Source organism: Pyxicephalus adspersus, chromosome 7, assembly GCF_032062135.1.
Source record: "Pyxicephalus adspersus chromosome 7, UCB_Pads_2.0, whole genome shotgun sequence".
In the NCBI taxonomy this organism is placed as follows: domain Eukaryota; kingdom Metazoa; phylum Chordata; class Amphibia; order Anura; family Pyxicephalidae; genus Pyxicephalus; species Pyxicephalus adspersus.
In genome coordinates, this window is record NC_092864.1 from 5059464 (window position 1) to 5063657 (window position 4194).

Below are 4194 nucleotides of genomic sequence, written 5' to 3' on the forward strand. Positions count from 1 at the left end.
CCCCCATATCTTATAACATTGCAATGTCAGCCCAGCTTACTTTCACTTTCTCTGCATTTCCCAGAAATCCCCCCTCCCTCTCCTCACACAGAGCAGGGGATTATTGCTGTCATTGTTTCTTTGTTATTTATATTTATATCATTTTCTTGTATGTATATAGCGCCAACATATTCCGCGGCGCTGTACAAAGTCCATAGTCATGTCACTGACTGTCCCTCAGAGGAGCTCACACTCTAATGTCGCTGGTCACATGACACAGTCCAGTAAACCTAGCTGTATGTTTGTGGGATTTGTTAGAATTATTTTGTGCCAGGGTATCTGATTTCCTGCCCGAGCCTTCTATAGCTGAAATCTGCCCATCTGTGTTGGGATCTCACGGTCTGTGCTCTGACTTGGGATGTCTAAGTTTCAGTCAAGGACCACTGGCTCTTATAAGGGAAATTATTTATTTACAGGGTATGATATTATTATTATTAGTAAATATTTATATAGCGCCAACATATCACGCAGCGCTGTACATTAAATAGGGGTTGCAAATGACAGACTAATTCAGACAGTGATACAGGAGGAGGAGAGGACCCTGCCCTGAAGAGCTTATAATGATATACAAATTTACAAAAAAAGGGGATAGATAAAGGGTACCTAAGAATAGGTATACGAGAAAGGGCCAGCTCTATACCTAACATGCGGACATTCTCACCCCAAAAACCACGCAAGCCAGGGATTGTTCCCTATAAGGCTTTTTAGTACTAGTTGTGTAGTTGGTAATTAGTCTTGATCCTAAGGCCAACCCCTGAATAGTACAAAGAATACATTTGTTTTGTATAAAGAATACAGCAGAGAGAGAGAAAGAGGGTTTTTTTTGGGCTATATAATAAAAATTTAAAATATTTATACAGGGTTCTCCCCAGGCCCTTTTAGCTGGGTGCACCACCCGGCAGTTTTCAGCACCCACCCGGCTGTTTTTGGGTGGTTACTAAAGAGTTTGGTCACAATACAGGGCCTGCCACCCACCTACAATTTCTTCCCACCCGGCTTAAAAAAAATTCCAGGTTGAGCACTGATTGTATGATACAATTGGTGTATTGAAATTATACAATCTTATGTTAGTACACTTGTAGGACCCTTCCTCTACCTGTATTACATTCATACACTGAGGAGGGGTCTTTTTTCTTCAAACTAAACAATGACATCTATTAGTGCAAATTTATCCCTACAGTATGTTACTGGTTCTTAAAGCCCGACGCGTTTCGCCCTAACGGACTTCCTCAGGAGATTGGGAAACCTTAGAAATTATAATAATACATCATATAATCAGTTTTCATTAAAAAGTAATACAGTTGTATATACCACACAGTCAAATGATCATAACAACTTATACAATATGAAATGAAATAAAACGGGATCTTATTATCAGTGAATTATAGGATGTTTTCCCCTTGAACCCCACCCATCTACAAGTCCAGAGCAGATCACATTGTTGGTCCATCATTAATGAAGTTTAAGAAGTTACAAAGTCCATCACTGCCCGGGCTAAGATAAATCCATTATTTACATCTCAACCCCCCATCAGTAACACTGCAATAATAGTAATCAGGTTTGGGCAGTAATTATCACCTGGAGGGGCAACACCAATGTGAGAAGGATTTTCAGGCATTAATGCGTGTTTTAGGCCACCAAGGGCTGCATACACACGTGCAATAATTGTCGTTGGAAAAAATCTTTAACAATCCAACAACAAAAGACTGAACGATGCATAAATGAGCGTTGTACATAAAGCACGGTTCTGCTCTATGCACGGGGAGAACTATGGAGCGGCACCCCGCTGTGCTTTCTCCCCTTCACTTTCATTGTGATCGTCCGTCCTCTGTGGATCCTCCAGGACTGATTCATTAATAACGAGCGCTGTTCACACACCAGATTGTCGTCCGATATCAGCCATGATGTGATTAATGGATGAGAATTATCTGATGTTAGTACATATTCAAAGAATGCTGCTGAAATCTTATTTCCATGAGGCAAAGGTTATCCTTAATTCTCAGTGAAACACATATCACATTTTTAAAGTTCTGATAGTTTGGTAACAAATTTATCCCAAATAACTTCTACGGTTACATTCACCTTTCATTACCCCGTTACAGCCTATGAGCCGATATAATGTAACTCTGGGCTGCCTGTGTGAACGCTGTATTGATAAGAAGTTACTGGAATTGTCCTGTTAATAATCATATGTCAACTTAGTTTCACTTAGAATGCAGTGACCACATACATGAATATATTTTTTTTATTTGTGAAACTTGAAAATATTAGGAGCACTCTTTAGCAGAAAACAAAATCCACCATGGACCTTAAAACTGCGACAAACTCAAATAAAAGTCATGAGCAGAGTTCCAATGAAGGAGCGTTCCCGCTGAACATTATGTTTAATCATTTCTTACTTATGGTGATAACAAGTTCCCGGGGCCATCTGCGGAGTTTAGATCTATAGCAGCAACGTGTTCTGACTTTCAGTTTCCCTAAAAACATCTGCCGCCATTTCACATCTAACATTTCCTGTTTCTAACACGATTGCCAGACACCTGTGTTGGTTAAAAACTGAATTCTGCCCTTAAATCATCACCAAATACTGTTTTATGTGTACAGACTGCCCTGCTTGCTGGATATATCATGAAAACAACATTGCAAATGAAACATGAACATGAAAACGTTTCTTTTCACTCACCCTGCCTGAAATCTGATGAATCAGCATTAAAAATAATATTGGTTCCCTGCTATTTGGTGAATCTATAAGGGCGGTTGTAGCTCCCTGGCAGAAATAAAAATTCAGGGAATTTCCAAAATGATATCTCATTATAAAGTAAGAAGCTGCCCCGACATGTGTAACAATAAACTGGGCAAACGTATCACATTGAATCCCTGCATGAAATTAATCATTAAGCAAAACCTTTTGGATCGCAGGATCATGGGGCCCCTGTAAAGTCAGCTATTTATTTTGCAGATAATGGAATTTGGGTAAATTGTAGAGTAAATCTTCACAGAAATGGTGCTTGGGAGATCTTTTCTGCTTCATCTCAGTCACAGGACCTGCTAAATATTTCACAATAATATTAACTCTCATTACAAAATATTTTCTTTTTAGGCAGTAGAAGGGTTCTTTGATTTTAGTTTTGTTTCCTAAAACAAAATAAACAAATCAGTCACAAATAACACTGACAGAAATGTATTAAAGATAGAAAAAAAAGAAAAGTAGTGGAAGCAGGGGAAAACTGGAGAGAAAAGGAAAGAAAGTAAAGAAAGTTTATAAGATAGGAAGAGCGAGAAAGAAGTGAATGAGTGTAAAAGAGAAAGAAACAGAGAAAGAATTAGAGTAAAGTGAAAGAAAATAGAGAATAAAGGGTGAAAGAGGCAGAGAAAGAGAGAAGGAGAGGGGAATAGTAGCAGTGGGAGAAGAGTGTAAGATGTAAAGAAAGTGACAGGGTGTGAAAGAAAAAGAGGGAAACGTTAATAGAATGTAAGAGAAATAAAAAGAGAGAATGTGTGAGAGTAGAGAAGAGAGAGATGATATAAAGGAAATACATAGAGAAAAGGGTAGAAGAGGAAAAGTAGTGAAGAAGGAAAAAAGTAACAAAGGTAAAAGAATGTAAAAGAGTGAGAGAAAAAGACAAGAATAGGAAAAGAAAAGGGGAAAGTAAAGTAGAATGAAAGAGAAATAAAAAGAGAGTGTGTGGAAGAAGGAGAGAGAAAAAAGAGGGGAGAATGTCCGAGGGGAAACTGAAACAGTGCAAGACAGGAAAATGGAACAATAAAAAGAAGTGTAAAGGATTGAAAAAATGTGAAAGGGAGAGGAGAGAAAGGGAGTGTGTACAAGGGTTGGAAAGAAAGAAAAAAAGACAGTATAAGACAAAAAAGGTATAAAAAGACGGAAAGAAAGACAGTGCAAGGATGAGATGAGATATAGGGGAGAGAGGAGAATGACGAGGAGAGAAAGAGAACAATAGAAGAGAAATGGATGGGGGGTGAAATAATAAGGCGGTTCCTGTGCAGTGCAGATCCTCCTGCCCTCACCTGCCGCATGCTGTCATTGCTTTATTATGTACGTTTGTTGTGTGTCGCTATACATCAAAGTTATTGTTATTATTTGTAGATAGTCCTCCATACTAATTTTTTTTCTTATCCAACTGAAAACCAGGACAT

General features: G+C 38.5%; 1 protein-coding gene across 1 annotated transcript in view; it reads left to right on the plus strand.

Moving 5' to 3' along the window:
• Positions 1-4194, plus strand: part of LOC140334906 (beta-2-microglobulin-like) — a 9467-nt gene that overhangs the window by 573 nt on the left and 4700 nt on the right. The gene's annotated exons all lie outside the window — the stretch shown is intronic.